At 27.5% G+C, this 17,057-nt stretch overlaps 1 protein-coding gene across 1 annotated transcript in view; it reads right to left on the reverse strand.

The window, feature by feature from the left end:
• Positions 1–16,734, reverse strand: part of LOC126844363 (lutropin-choriogonadotropic hormone receptor-like) — a 48,022-nt gene extending 31,288 nt beyond the window's left edge. Inside the window, exon 1 of the mRNA XM_050582509.1 lies at positions 16,643–16,734. The gene's annotated coding sequence lies outside the window, so the exon portion shown is untranslated. The remainder of the gene's footprint in view (positions 1–16,642) is intronic.
• Positions 16,735–17,057: the final 323 nt, after the last annotated feature.

The following is a 17,057-nucleotide window of genomic DNA, read 5'->3' on the forward strand; positions in this document are numbered from 1 at the left end:
CTAGTTTGATTTTGGCCTTCTTGGCTTCAATTCATGTTTTACATTAAACGAACCGTTCTAAAAATGGGTTGTCACATGTGCATGTTTTAACGAGTGCTGAAAACTTTTAAAATACTTTAAATCCTAGACCCGATTATATTATTACACCACTATTTAACGAACATATCGATCCATTCGTTATTATTTAAAAACCAAAACAACTATTCTCAATTTTTAGTTAGATCAGAAACGTACAACGACATTGATTATTTATACAATGAACAACAGAACACACAATATAATGTGTGGTAGGTACATGCGAAAAATATAAAAATATGTTTATAAAATACAAATATATTAAATATGTTACAAACATAGGAATTTATTAATATATTATATTAATATGGATATATTTGTAAACAGAAATAGCCCCTTAATTTTTTTATTATTTTTAAAAACTTGAGTAAATGTCCTTGAATTGAACCAAATGAACACGCGTCGCAAACCCTTTGAAACCTAAACCATAATCCTAAATTAGCTAAATAACAAAAAACTAATAAATCCAAAAAATATATTTTTATTATAAATTTTACGATTTTAAAATTAAAATTAAGTGATTCTAATTAACAGTTCTTAATAGGGGCGAAATACTAAGCAAATTCACCCTAATATTTTTAGTGGGATCTTCCCGTCACGATTACAATGTAATTTTTTCATTTTATGGAATTTTATATCAGAGTTCTAGAAAAATGTTAAGACCCAGCGTTTTCATTCAAAATATAAGAATTATTATAGAAATAGATTTTCTATATTTTGTACGTTTTAAATCTCCGATCAGCGAATAATTTTTTTACTTTTTATTTAGGTTTCGACAAAACGATATCCAACAAAATTGTAATTTAAATCACTAGTTTTAATATTTATAATGTGTTCTAATCATTCACTTCAGTTAAAATTTGGCATACACATATTTAAAAAAAAAATGAAAAGGTGGGGAGCCAGTTACAAGATATAAAAAAAGTTCAAATTTGAACCACCCTATTATATATACAGTGTGATTTTTTTATCATGAGCCACTCAATATCTCATAGGGTTTAATAAGAAATTAAAATTTGTTTTTTCATATTGTTTTTATACAATGTAATCTCAATTTTTCACAATTGATTTTGTTTTTACCTCCCTCCAACTTAGTTTTTTTGATAGCAACTTTTGAAACTTAAATGGTAACGTATATATTTTATTGACTTTTTAAATTGAGAATGATGTACTAAAAATGTTGACTAGTCGATAACCAGTTTCGGATAACTATTTTTAAAGTTATAAGAGTTATAAAGTTAAGATGGGAGGGGAAGTGCGATTGGGAAATGCGCGCAGATAAAAATAATACTACACTCCACCTTTCCTCCTGCCCTAAACTTTAAACTTCAATAACTTAGTATAACAATAAAAGATATTGAGTGGCTCATAATAAAAAAATCACTCTGTATGTATATATACAGGTTGATTTTTTAAAGGAAATCACTTATTACCTTATAGGATTTAATCAGTTTTTCCCGCAATGTTTTTAGACAATGTGATCAATTTTTCACAAACTTTTATATTTTTAATCCCCTCCCAGACTAATTATTTTTATAGCAACTTTTGATTTATAAATGGTAAAATTTATATTTTATTAATTTTTTTAATTCAAAATAATTTACCGAAAATTATGATTAGTTGCATAACTAGCTTGGATAATTATTCTTAAAGTTATTTAATTAGTAGTATTTTCATCTACGTACATTACCCAACCGCACTACCCCTCCTGTCCTAACTTTTAAAGTTAAACTTTAATAACTTTATACGATCGTATTGATGAACGCTTAAAAAGTAAATTTAAATACCATAACAGTTATATTTACAAGTCCATAAAGTAGGTAAACTAAGTACCCGTGAGGTTTTACGTGTGTTTTTAGTGCATATTATTCTACAAAGTAATAATGAATGTATTTATTGTTAACAAAATCAAAAATAATCAAACAACATTTGTAGAACTACGATATTTGTCCTATGGAATCACTTATACAATACTTTAATGCAAATAATATATTATGTATGAATAATCGTATAAATATGATAATTATTATCTATTCTTTTGAAACACTAAGAAAATATGAATTGTTTACCACCTCACATTTAATCATAACGTTTTCAATAAAAGAAGACAACTGTTATTAGATTAAAATTACATGATTTTCACAGGATTTTTTAAAAATACAGATGATATATCTGACACTCATTTTATCGGAAAAATTAGTTTTTGAAAATTATTTTTTTCCTATACTTTTAGGTACATATTTTACTATATTTTTCAATATAAGACAATTTTTACCTTCATCGCTTTTACGTAAAAGAAGTATGGACTAAATTTTTTTTTAAATAGGAATATTCGTTTTTAATTTCATAAATTTGTAGACAAACAATTTTAAAAATTGTTAGGGTTTAAACTTTTAATTTTCATCAATCTCTTCGTTTGCTATGACATTGTAAAGATTTGAATTTATGATCAATATTCCTTCGGTTTTTTCAACAGTTTCTCATTAAATAATACTATTGACCTCGTCGATAACACTTGTCACTGTCACTGTGATTGTATAGGTAGATAAGGTCCGCTTGTCTATTATTATCTTAAAGCATAGCATTGTGTCTTGTTATTAGTGTTCGCACCTATCGGACAATGCGAACATAAATATGGATTTTATGGACTACTGGAATTTGGAAAACCGAAAACATATGATAATATTATAAGGCAAAATTTAATATCTTTGCAGTCATAACAAGCAAACAGATTGTTAATTATTCAAAATTCAAACACAACATTTTTTAAAAATGTTTTGTCTACATAGAATAGAATTAAAAACATGTTCCTTAAAAAAAAAAATCAATATTTGTTTTACGTATAAAGAATGTAGATAAAAAGTTTCAACGTATTGAAAAATGTAGTAAGATATGTCACTACAAGTATAGGAAAAAAATTATTTCAAAAATATTCATATTATTCTCTTAAAAAAATGCGTGTCTTACATCAGATGGATCACTCTGTATAATTATATAAATTTGTTTGAACAGTTATAGTTTTAAGGTAAATTTATTGAAAAATAGTGACAAAAACGCAATGCTGTAATAACCATTATACGAAATTACTCATTCTAGTGTTATTTACATTTCCAATGTGTTGAACAATATTTAAAAATTATAAAAATGATAAAAAATAAACAATTATATGTTTAAACTATTTAAATTTCAATATTAAAAAAAAATGAATACCACTAAAGTGACACTTTCGAAATTTAATTAGATATATCTCAAAATAATCCATTCTTAAACTGTATTACATTATTAAATAATAATTATAAGTAAATCATTTCATTTGAATTTTTTAAATAATATGATGTATTATTTAATGCTCAAAAACATATAATATAGTGAAAGCATAACTAGACAACGCCCAACTAGAGGCTATAGGGCCAAAAAAATAATGATATTAATTTCTAAAATATTGAATATAAAATAATTTTAAGGGCACCACTCAATTGAGAATAAAATTCTAACCCAAAATGATATGTCGCATGCCATATGTTAGTTTTGGTCATATATGTGAATGCATGTGTGGCCAGATACTAAAAAATCATGTTACATATCAATTCAACAACATATTTCTACTGATTTCAAATGATTTTTTAATGGGATACGAGTTCTATTTTAAATAATTAAAAATGATTTTTATATTGTACCCATAGAGCATCCTAAATGTCCCATTTGAAGTTCGGTAGAACTTTACATTACACCCTGTATACTTAGGTAAGTATTCTGTAATACTAAGGTACACATGATAATGATATGATGTTTATTTAACATTTTCTTTATGTCATAATCGATAAGCACAATGATCAGAACAGTCACAATGGTATTATATTTTAGAATATTTGTTATTATGCGTCACTTATGTGTGCCTATTTGATCAACCGTTGTACATTTATGTGAATTCAGAGCTAGTAATATTTTGCGTAAAAACGCAAAATATTACTAGCTCTGAATTCTAGCTCTGAATTTTAGTTTATAAAAACTAAACTAAAAAATTTACAGTAGCTAGTTGACAACATTTTGTTTTCCTTCACTATCGTTGCATTCCCAATTATTTGAGGCGAATCACTAAAATAAGTACTGACCCATATTTAAAACCAATCTTCAAAATCTTTACACACACGTCACCTGCTCAGATATCATTAGGAGTAAACATCCTAATTATTTGCGAGGAGAGGGTCTAAACATTGAAGCCTCACACACTTCACGTTATGTTGTATACATATTTTTTTGAGGGGCTTGAATAAGTTTTGAAAAATGTAACCTAATAGGCTCTTCTTCCCTATTTGTGACTCTATCGACATCATTCTCAATTAATTATATTTATATGTATCTTTTTTAAGACTTCCTCTACCTTATTTTCATTTGGAATGTTCTTATTACGTTTTTATCTCCTCGGTTCTTTATATTTTTTATTAATTATAGTGTACAGCAAAGTGTAAGTTAAAAGCGTACAGCTTATATATTGTATTATAGGATTTTTATTTTTAAGATTATTTTGAGTTATGGTTAAGAGAATAAAATAATTTTTTGTTCTCAGTAGTAGACACGTGTTTTTAAACTTTAAAGCACCATATTAAAATGTATAAGCTTATAATAGAAACATTCATTATTGAATATCATCAAACATAATTATAATGTTCTTTTGAGTAATGTTAAAAGTATTAAAACATAAGTTGTAGTGTAGCTTTAATACCTTAACAATTATAACTATTTATGTTATCCGCAATAGAATATATTTACTTTAAATTGGGCCATAAACATTTATCTATTACCTACATATATTTTTTCTATAATGTTATCACTGTTATAAATAACTCATTGGTAGTCAATTAACTACCTGAATTCATTAAGGTGATAAAGATAAAACAATATGTATTATTAAACATGGTTGTAAGTAAATTATACCCTGAATTATAACATTATTACTAAATTCTACTATTATAGTACGTCAAAAAAGAGATAATTAGATCAAGTACACTCGTCTTAGCAAAGTACATAAAAATACATACTTAAGCATTCAATTTGACAAATCAAGTAATTTAGCAATTTGTAATTAGAGGAATGTCCTCTTGTAATATTAAATAATAAATCAAGCTATTATAAAAGAAATTTGAGTTTAGACATTTAGTAAGGTACGGAGTACCACTTCATTGCAAGCTAAAGAATATTATAGTCTCTAAAGAGATAATTTAAAACTATTCTTATCAAAACACCTTGATAAATGATTTAAAGTATTAAAAAGTCTTAAACTTTCATACATGAACATTGAACTTTATAACTTCATAACTTTAGTTATTAGAAAAACGAATACGACGTACGATACAATAATAAACGCTAGATATAACTAATAACAAATTTTCAAAAAACTAAGCGACTTTTTCTTAACCAATAATGTTTTTTTTAATGGCCAATAATGTAAGCAACAGTCTTAATCTAATATATTAGCAACGTTATTAAAATTTCAAGTCCAGTACTACCTATTTGTGTCTAGTAAATTTCAATAGATGCAAATTGCCTAGAGGTTAGACGTAAACCAAAACGTAAACTTAAAGACTAGATTCTATAAACAAAAATCAGAAGGCAATTAAAACAATATGGATGTGACAAAAACAATCTGCAATATACTATTTTCCCACGCACTGTGGCACTTAACTGACTGTCGCCTGCTATGCGGTTGAATAAACTCGTTGTTGACATTTCATGAGTTTTTCACTATTTTCATTTATATGAACTTATATTTTGGGCTTTAATGTTTATGTTGTATCCGTCTGTGTTATTAGTCAGGGTCATGTGAGATACCAAAATCAACAATACTATTAGTACAACAAATTGATGTTTGGTAGGAATAAAAATTGTTTTTTTTTTTGTTAGTTAACAAAACGGGAGTTTAAGAATTAATACAAATACGTAAATGATTATTAGTAGCTTAAAATATTCTACTTTCTATCATTTAAAATTAAACTAATAATCACGTAAGTACCTATAGAAACTTTTATTGTAGCCTGCGCGAAAATTGGGCTTTTCTTAAAGTATATTTTACTTGGTGTAGGTATACTAATATAACTTAAAAATATCCAATAAACATTGTAAAAAGTACAAATTATTAGTATCGGGCCAACTTTAATTAGTTTGTTATTGCAATATAAATAATAGCATTACAACTTACCTACTCGCATCTCGCTGCAATTTAAGTTATATAAGTAGAGCAAACTAAACAACAATAACAAAATTATAGTTTTTTTATCAATAAGCAAACAATTACGATCGTATGTGGTTGAGCAGTTTTACTTTGTATTAAAATTACTACTACTTAAATGAGATTCTATAAAATTAAAAATTAATATAATTTTAAAATAGGTTTACCAGGTAATACTCGTATTTAATTAATTTAACAAAGACCGTAAAAAACTGACAGTTATTACATAAAATGTAGTAGCTATTCTAATAATATTGAATCTAATACCCTAAATATTGTAATAAAGGTGATGAAGCACATACAAATGTTTATAACCCAGCTGTTATGCATTTATATCTATAATTTGATTAACTGATTTATAACTACCTACCTACCTACGTCATTAGAAATTCTTTTTCATATTTTACAGTAGTAAATATATTTTATTGTTTTTATATTTGTTCGCGACGTGTATTAAATTAAGTATTATTCATTCTGCTCTTTACAACTAATGTTGATTTTAATTTATCTTTAATATATATTTTAATTTTTACAAAATGATTTTGTTCAATTAATAAAACAAAATGTCATTATTATACTGATTGTTAACATGTTTATTAATTTAATAACAATTATTATTATTATTGTATGTGCGTTTTTGAGATGTACGACATAAATTACTAACACTTTAATTGAAATATGGTACATAATTTAAAAACATTAAATACAAAACGAATGGTTTTTGAATAACTTACACCAAACAACAGATTTTTACAGTTGACAGTGTATTTCTTATGAAGAGTATGAGGTATTTATAATTGTGTAATTCTTATATCATAGAAACGTTGTTAAGATAATATATTTGATACGTCTTAACCGTTTAACTATCATTTTTATTAATCTATTTATTATTAAGTTCATTATAGCCTATAGGCAATTTTTAAAAAATCTGAAGTTAAAGCTAAAACTGTTATTTAAATTTATTAGTACAGTGATAATGATTTTTAGTTATGTTTTTTTTTTATCAAGCCATAACATATAAAATATTTTCCTCCTTTTGTTTTAACCAAACGTATATTGAATTTCACCTAGTCTGCGATGAACAACTATAATAAAATCAAAAGCTTAATAGATAGCTAATGTCATAAAAAAAATAAGCCAGTTTAACTTTTTCATTTATTAGTATGAGCTTTTTTTCTGTGAAATAATTACAATATCAAATCTCATATTCTCTCGAAAAAATTTGATTTATATATACACAAATGTGTTTACTTCAAATCCACCAGAGCGAAAATCCATCAGAAGTTTTGACAAATGGGTGTTCTGCCTATGATTTTTTGATCTCTGGGTCGGAGGCTTAAATCTGTTTTTGTAACTTACCAGAAAACCCCATTATGGTTTTTTTCGTATAACTATATTTTGTTAAAATTAATAGTATTAATTTACTTGTGAAATAAAAATCATGAGGTTAATGAACAGCTGAGTGAAAAAAGGATACAATTCCAAAAATACGAAAAATAAACTGAGATAGCCATTTTGTAGCTGGAAGGTAGACTCATATTATGAGCGTATAAAGAATTCCATTGAATCTTCATTTATAAATTATAGCAGGAACTATATAATTCCTATATAAATTATATATTTAAAATAAACAGTTTTCTTTATTTTTCCGAAATTTGGGTGTTGAGGAATATTATCCCTTTTCCGCTTAGCTGTTTAATTTTAAATTATATCTTTATACATCCTCTAGATTTTATGCCCGGCCCCACTGCAGGTACTAGCTTTTGTTCTTAATATATAATTAAAAAATTAGTTTAATTTAAAAAAAGGATATTGGTACAAACATTTTAACTTAGATGTGAATCTACTTGAGTAGCAACTCTCTACATCCGAAATTCAATGCGATTGGTACTTTAGAAAAAACAACAACAAAATAAATAATTGAAGATATTTTACAACTAATTTATGTTAATTCTAAGTAATAACGTTTAACCCACTGGCTATTTTGTCTCAATCCAAAAGCTGTGCTGGTTATATTTAACATTAAATACGGGTTTTTTTGATCGGCCATTTCTGAGAAAAACTGCTACTAAATAATTGCAAGTATTAAAGTTTTGTTTTTTAGTTGATAAAATCGCTATGGTAGCATTATTTTAAATAATTTATTCATAGATTAGGTTATTACTTTACATATTTGAGAAAGTATTGATTTTCCAATTATGTATTTTTTTTGTGCTTCAACCCTCTTTATCATTTTTTAGTGGGGTAATATCTAGAATTAACGTTATTTGTTTCAATTGTATTTTTAATTCCTAAAATAAGAAGTTATTCCAATTTCTATTATTTTTATAAATTGCAGGCGTATTGGGAACGGCTTAGTCGGGTCCTGACCCACCCTGCGATCCAGTTATTTTAGTATATTACAGTTTTATAAAACATTAATTTATTAACATTATATGTTACAACTCAGTCATCTTTTAAATTAGTGGGTATGCGGAAATTTCTTCTAGATAAATTCGTGTCAATTGTGTTTTATTTATTTACAAAACAGGCACATGTGACCAAAAACATAATATAAAGTGATAAGACTTAAAAATAAAAAACTACTTGAGCTAGAAAAATATGGGTATTTATTAGCAGTACGCACAAGACGAATTTAGGTACATTAAAGGAATAATTAGGGGATGGAAAAGGGACGACAAAAGAAACTCTAAAGGTTAACAGCAATAATAGAGATGAAGAATCAATTGCACTAGAAAAAAGTTTAGAAACAAAATTGAGATTAATTTAGCTGTGATGTCATTGAAGTTGCAGGAGATTTTGAATGGAAGAATATTCGTGCGTGGAACAAGGAACCTTAAGAACAAAGAAATAAAATAATAAAATATTTAAACAAACCTTTAACCACAAAAATAATACTCTATAGCTGCGTATAGTCTATAAGTTTTCAATAGCAATGTTACCTCCATCAGCGCATACAACAGACTAAGACCGATTACGGGCAAACACCTCCTTATATACCTAAACAGCGTCGTCATACTGGAAATGATCATCGTGAATATGTGTTTTTATGTTAACTTATTACTGCATGATTTTTCTTTATTACTTGTATAAAAGCTTTAGATTTTTAGTTTTTTTCAGTTAACCCTTTCAGTCCTCAGTCACATTACAATGTGCAAGGTGTACAACTTTCTTAAATATTATTTTTGCGATGACAATTACATGTGTGAAAACGATTTAACTTAATAGAAAAACATGCGTGTTATACGATAAAAATATCAAGAAAATTATAAATGTTTTATGAAACCATGTATTTCAGTGGTTTTGATAACCGTCTGAAAAAAGGCGAAATTTGTTATCAAGATTTTTGTTAATAACTTCAACATAATTTATCATTTAAATACCGGTCTTTTTTTTATCATCAGAAATGGTAGTTGATTCTGTTATGCTAACCATGTGTTTGATATTAGTTATCAGCATGTGTCATAAGCGCGCCAAATGGGTGCACATTATTATGTGCAGTGGGCCGCGACGAATCCGTTATTTAAATTGATTTGCAGACCACGCCGCGCCAGTGACCATTTGTGTTTTGCGTGCTGACTGTTGTGTGCAGTTATATTTATTTTATTATATATTATAATCCCCAATATTAAATTCATTAGAACTAATTACATTTTTAGGCAGGTTATCGATTGTATGCCATAATTTATTAGTATACAATAAATATTCCCCAACAGGAAATTTGTGTGCTTCTTGGTTTTTTATGTTCCTTATGAGTACTTTAAACCTATAACCCCAATATTTCGTTTTGTCCGATCTACATAGCATTTATCACATTTTAGCTTCGATGCGAAACAGAGATGGTATTGGTTTTTCACATTGTATTTTATAAATTCTGGTTTTTTCGTCATTCCATATTTTATTTTTGGTACTACCTAATAAAGATTTTTAATTATTACTTTTTTATGCAACTAGAGTTATACTGTATCAAGGAAAGGCAACTTTCCGTCGATTTCTTTTTCATACGTTAATGTAATAGAAGAATAATGAGAATTTATTCCTTGAAGAAAAACTTCAATACTGAAATATTTAACTACGTACCTAAACCAAATTTTTAGAAAATGTTTACTATTTTAACATTTATTTCAAATCTACTCATGAAAACTTCTGCCAAGAAAGATGATAATGGATTACTGTGCCTTCAGGTTGTGCAAAGATCCTATTTTGAAATTGAAAACAATTTTGACTCATAAATAATTTTGTTAAATTTATTAATTCATTAATTCTATCTATTTTTTATATTTAAACTGTTTAACCAATTGTTTAAAAACTATTTGTAGGTCTATGGGAATACTTGTAAATAGAGCTACCACGTTAAAATATATCAGCCTGTTTTTCGGTTAAATCTTATGATTAGTTAACTTGTTAAATAGCTCGATGTTTTTCCTAACTAAAAAGCTATCAGATTTCTTAAAAGATGAGAAAACGTTAACAAAATATTTATAAAAATGATTTTCAAGCATTAATGAATTAATAAATTTAACAGCATTATGTATGAGTCAAAATGTTTTTCAGTTAATAAAATGGGACTTTTGAGTGAACTGAAGGCATAACATTGTGTATTAATGTTATATAAATGGCCAGGACTCATAATAAAATAAAATAAGTATACAATTTCTTGCTTATAAGTCATAACAATAATTTAATTAAAACGTTTGAAATACCTGTAAATTAAGATTGTACATAAATTATTTTAAGAATTTTTAGTTACCTTTGTCTTTCACAATAATATACTTATTCTAAATTAGTCTAATCTAAATGATCCGTTGATTTAAAAATCAAATTACTGAATACGTGTGTAGATTGACCATTAATAGAGTTAGAGTAAGCACACTATAGCAGTAATATCAGCTTGCGGCATCACAACTATTAGTGTAGCTAACCTAATGGCGAGTTAAGAAATCTAATGGACTGCATAATTAAACGGATGTTATGAAAGCGATGTCTCTTTGGTATTTTATTAGAAATAACAATAATGTAATTTTACCCCCTCCGTTCTCTGTATAGTGTTATAGAATAGTATAGTATATAATCGAAAACCAAATTGTATCATTGGTAAACTAATGGACAAATAGACAAATGATGATGTTAAGTTAAATTAATACGACTACTAAGGTTGATGATCTAGGTAGCGGCTATCGCTTCCGCGGAATGCCTATGATGATACATAGTAGTTAATTAAATAGAAATTCAGTAAATTGAAGTTGAGATATTTTGAAGCGCTGTTTTTAAGTCATATAAATTATTTTTCAAAATTGTTCAGGAAACAAAAAAACTATCTATAAAATTGGTAAATGAACCAAAAGTTAAAAAACGTGGTGTTATTATTTCTGTAAGAATAAGATACATCAATCAAACCCATTTCCTTTGGTTTACATTTTATATTTATGATAATATTCATAAAAAAAATATGGTGATTATATTTTCACTGGTTGCAATAACCAGTTACTACGTCCAATTTTATTTTTGAACATAACTGGTTATTGCAGCCAACTAATTAACAAAATATTTTATTGTAGTCAAGAAGTCCTCTATTATTAGTATGTACGTTAAATAATAATCATCATAGAACTCCAACAAACAATAATAAATTATTAATATTATAATAAAATAACATTATTTATTTTATACTATGTAAAAAAAACTAACTATTTATACCTGGTTATTGCGACGAAAAGAATATCAAAACTTAAATAGAAGTGTTGGGAGCATCAACCAGTTACGTCCGGACGTATTTGGTTTTGGCGGCCAATCTGTTTATTGCACCCAACAGAAATTTAAACAGTACAGTGGGGTCGGGGCATAGTGGGGACGGAGAGGTCACAGGTCTACAGATTTTATTATAACTGAAAGTGATATCACTTTTAAATAAATGCTTCGATGCGAATCTGTGGATAGTAAGTTTAAACCAGTTATAGCGGTTTAGAAGATATCGTGGGACCAGCAATAATGTACTTAAAATTTAATAATTAGTCTTGTGCATACGATGGTGGGTACGATAAGGGTTGATCGTCTGTCAATAAAAATGTACTGTCATAGTTACCCATACATCGTAATTAACAATATAATAAAAATATTTTCATTACCTGTTGACTGTTGATTCACTTGCACATAGCAACCTAGAACTGACTACGGCCTAAGTGTAAATTTACCCTATTTTTGGGGTTTTTCCTTAATAAAAAAAAAATGTTGCTACAGGTTTTGAGAAAATTGTATATGTTATAGTTCCATTTTAGATCTACCTTCGGTCTAATTTTCAGATCTAAATTTTTAAAACTTTGCTTGAAAAAGTACAATAAAGAAAAAAATGCTATCCCTTCTAAGGGAAAGGGTTTATGATATTTTGTGGTTTGTTAATGTTTATCCATAGTACTATGTTTGGAGAGCCATTCATATAAATTTGGAACATTTTCAACTATTTTTAAAAAAGTTATAGGTAGAGCACCGTAATTTTAAATTGAAAAATTTGTAAACTTTTTGGGTGTTTTTCTCGATTTTGATGGGGAAGGGGTGACTTTTTAAAATTTTTGACCCAATAGAGTACCTTCCAGGTATGATTTTTGATCTATAGAGTTGCTACACAAAGAAATCGGTTCAGCGGTTTACAAGATATCGTGGGTCCAGGCACAAAAAAAAAATGAATAAATAAAAAAAAATGAAAATAAAAACACATCATTGTAAAAATAATACTTTCTCAGCTCCGCATCGAAGCTAAAATTAGTTTATTATTTTATTTCAATACTATTCATTGGACGCATTCGGTTGTTGCACCGATCGATAAAGATTTTTTTTCTCAATATTTCTGTATCAAAACATGATTTTGAAAAAATGTGGACATACCGGGTTATTCAACCGGGGCATTCAATTAGTTTGGTATAAAAAAAAATCCCATGACTGCATAAATATATCTTTTATTTTGATTTATTTCGATCTCCCCCTCTCCCAAATAAGCTGAACTTGAGTGGAGGTGAACAACGTCTATTTCACAGTGCCGCGGAATAAGAATCCAGTACCTTAAGAACCAAGTTCGACGTCTTATACCACTGCGTCACACACATTTTGGTTCACACGTAGTATATTCAACTAACAATAAGTGGCGTGGAGGATATTTGTAAAGGTGAAGAAATTGGACTTATATTATACTATAATACTGACCAATTTTTTATAAGAAAGCATGGGCCAATTCTGAAGAAAAAAAATATTTCCTAAAATTTCCGTAAAGCTGTAGCCTTAAAATAACTTTATTTAGTAAGCCACTAAATAAAAATGTCTATTATATTATTATGATATTACTTACTAATACAATATAAACCTACTAGGGTATTTTAAATTATAATAAATGCAATGTTATTTAAATGTTAAAATGTTAACATTTGTTGTATAACTAGCGTCAAAACTAAGCAAAAGTTGAAAACGATACAATTATTTTATTACTTTCAAAGTTCTTACTTGTTATAATGTGTAATCACAAAAGTAAATTAATTAAAAAAATAAATGTCTTACTACATCAAAATATGTTGCTTCTAGTCATACAGTGCCAATATTGTGGTGGTCTAACTTTTTACTGTGCTAACTTAGGACACATTTTTATGTATTATATAAAAATATGTTATAATTATATACTATAACTCATATCCCTGAAAGATAAGAATTTATTTATTTGTTTTACAAAATAAGTTATCATTTGTAAAAACAGCATTCTTAAAAAAGTTAAAATACAAATAAATATTGTAATTAAACATTTTGCAATTTTTAATTATTACAGCCAGTCAAATAGGAAACAAGAGGTTTACGATTAGAGACAAAAAAAATGTTCTGATTTGTAACCCCCGAAATCGTAATATTAATATTAGGTTATTATATTGTATACTCTATAGTCGATACGTCTTTAAAACATTGTAAGTGTTCAGAAGTACATTTGTTTAAAAAATAATTATTTATTCGATCCAAAAAAATATTTTATAATTCAAATAAATAATACTACAAGTCAATATGAAATAAGTAAATAAATTATCGATTTATTTTTAAAAAAATACGTTAAATATATATATACGACCGTAACATACCTATAAAATGTACTTTGTGCATTATTGCCTTATAAAACTAATAAGTGAGGTCAAAACGAGTTTAAATTGTCGTTTTACACATAATTTTTCTATTTGTAAATTGAACAGCTGAGTAGATAATAGGATAATATTCCTCAACTTAAAAATTAAAATTAAAGAAAACTGTTTATTTTCTATATGAATTATATAATTCCTACTATAATTATTTATAAATGAAGTTTCAATGGAATTCATAATACACTCATAATGTGAGTCATAAAATAATTGTTGGTGTTTTTTTAATCCTTTTCCATTCGGCTCTTTAATTAATAATAAGCATTTGATCAATGAACATGATTTTCCGAAATACTTTTCTCCCTATATTTCTTATTATTAATTAAATGTATTTTCAATCTTTAAATCATACTATTTAGCCACAATCACTGAAAAAATAAATTAAAAGATTTTAAACTATCATCCTTAATATGCCCTCATAACGCATCAGAACTTATTCAATTACTGCCTTGACATCCATATTTTTTATGAACGCCAAACATTATAATTTGAAAAGCCGATCAACGAAGCATAAAAGATACAAGTATCTCGTTTAAATTAATATATTTGTATATTTAAAAAAAACTTCTCTAATCCGTCTCGTTAAATTACCCAACTTATCTATCAACGCAAGCATTCCTTTATAACTGATACAACAAATTTCTATAATCTAGCTTAAAACATATGTTAATTCTTCTCAAAAGAAACACGTATAAAATGTAACAGACTGTACCAATAAATAGCTTCTAATATATTTTGCTGTCTCAATTATTCACTTGTCGTATCCGACCAATAAAAAGCTTCATTTGATTGCTGTTTATTAAAAAAATACAATAAATTTTACATATCTCCTCCTCCTTAGAAAATCTAGTTTACAGTCCTTTTAAAATCTCATCTATTGTGGGCTGTAGCACTTCTTTGGAAACATACGCCTTCTTTAAAAGTTTTAAATTAATTAAAAAAACTAGCCAATGGTAAATCCAATGAATTCTAAGTTACCAATATACCATGTTATCGACAACAAACGACTGCAAAAGGTTTAAATTATAAATTGCATCAATGCAACCCTTAAAACTAAAATAATTAGCACAGATTTTCTTCTTGGTGTTCTGTAAGAAAAGGCATCTAAGACATTAGATAACTCAGCGTTTGTTAAGACTTCCAATATTTTAACTACAACACGAATCATATCACCATAGCTTTTTACTTTTACATCAGCTATCCTGAAAAACTTGGTATATTAGTCTTTCTACTTACAAAAACAATTATTAATATTTGAACCGAACTGGTCTTCTCTAGCAAATTCTTTTCAATAGACTGAACATACAAAAACAGATCTACCAGAATACAGCATAGCTTTCTCTTGAAAAGGAGACGAATACAAATTTTGTTTCCTCACACTACATATATCGATGTACAGATTAGTAAATAGCTTTGTGGTGTTCAAATATAGACGAAGATTGATGTAGAAAATCTATCAAACGTAGATTTATTAGAAGTAAGGACTTGGCCAGTTCTAGTGGAAAGTTCATCTGGGCCAACCCCCCAAACCAATCTTTAGGGTGTCACCCGTGAGCTATTACCAGTTCATTCATGGCTAAGAATTATACTATTGATAAAACGTAGACCACTATTATATTAGCTAGATGGGTAATTAATAATTATTATTACACTAATTTCTTAAATCTAGGCGCTACACGGCTATTATTATTTCATAGGTGTATTTTGTGTTTGGTTTCCAGATTAGTTGTCGAGACCGCGTAACCCGTTTATACAATTTCTATTTCGATAAACACGCGATTAACGGTGTACGCGTATGTGTGCACAAGCGATATGTTTTCTTATCACTAGCTAAACGTTTAAGGCTAGGTACTACTACTACTACAACTACTATTATTTTTACTATAATAGGTAATAATAATAATAATAGTAATCTATACATCCAATCAATATATTATATATATATATATATATATATAATATAATTGTAATAAATAGGTACCTACATATTATAATAATTTTCCCTGTAATTACTATTTATATACACGAGAGACAGTAAGTGGTGCGTGCAACCATAATGCATTGTAATAATACTATCGTTACTGCTATTATAGTTTTTTTTTCTTTTCTATTTTTATTAAAATATAATATTATCCTACTATAAATAAAATTATTTAAACTCACCCGGAGACAACGTTCGTACCGGTTTTTTTTGAGCCCGTCGATGAGAAGCGAGACCCACAGGAAAACCAATGCTGCGGCGAACGACGAGCGACGCGGTACAGCGACGGTGAACGTGTGCCGCACGGCGTGCGCGTGCGAGGCGAATGCGTTCCGTCGTCGTCGATTAGCCCAACGCAACGGTAGCTGGCGACAGCCAATACCGTTTTGGCGGCAGATAACACTAAATTATCATTATGGCGTACTATAAACGGCGATTAATGAGTGTTGATTATTAAAACATAACCAAAGACAATGTATATGTATATGTATAATATATATTATTTTTGTTATAATTATAACTATTACCGCCATCACATGCATTAAATGGGTAAGTAAGTACCAGTTACCATGTGTGTACCTCGAGTGTACTTGAGTGACATAACAATCGAGTTTAT

Source organism: Adelges cooleyi, unplaced genomic scaffold (assembly GCF_023614345.1).
Source record: "Adelges cooleyi isolate 19-005CV unplaced genomic scaffold, UGA_ACOO_1.1 ACOO_flye_CR_arks_rails_tigmint_CR_PRNA_651, whole genome shotgun sequence".
Lineage (NCBI taxonomy): Eukaryota > Metazoa > Arthropoda > Insecta > Hemiptera > Adelgidae > Adelges > Adelges cooleyi.